General features: G+C 30.6%; 1 protein-coding gene across 1 annotated transcript in view; it reads left to right on the top strand.

The window, feature by feature from the left end:
• LOC119586919 (CAP-Gly domain-containing linker protein 1-like) overlaps positions 1-477 on the top strand; it is a gene marked incomplete in the record, with an annotated part of 175,677 nt that overhangs the window by 163,766 nt on the left and 11,434 nt on the right.

Raw genomic sequence — 477 nt, 5'->3', positions numbered from 1 at the left:
ACTTATAAGCATGTCTTAAAAACGCATGGGTTTTTAAGGTGAAAGGTTGAACATAATACACGTGATTATGTAAAAAAAAAAAAGCTTTAGAAAAATATGCATTTTCTGTTTGGTAATGTCTTTCTTTTTCTTCTTTTTTTAGTTGAAATAGAAATAACTGAAGAATAGAGCTATTATTTATAGAAATAACTTGTGAGACCCTTTTTTCACCATGGTTATTAGACTCAGATTTATTATTTTGATGGAATAGTGTTTTAATTGTGCTGTAAATATCAGATTTTAATTTTTCATTGGCTTAGCCATAAGAGAGTAAAGTAACTATGACTTGTTACTTTCAACACACACTGAAGTCTTGTGTGGAGAGAATGTGTTAGTCTGCATCAGTAGAAAAGTGCAAGGCAGTTGATTGCCATTACCTCAGTTTACTTTATTCTGCAGGATATCAGAAATTCTTCAGTTTAGTACGCTGAAACAGTA

Source organism: Penaeus monodon, chromosome 22 (genome assembly GCF_015228065.2).
Source record: "Penaeus monodon isolate SGIC_2016 chromosome 22, NSTDA_Pmon_1, whole genome shotgun sequence".
Lineage (NCBI taxonomy): Eukaryota > Metazoa > Arthropoda > Malacostraca > Decapoda > Penaeidae > Penaeus > Penaeus monodon.
This window is presented reverse-complemented; position numbering and strand designations above follow the sequence as displayed.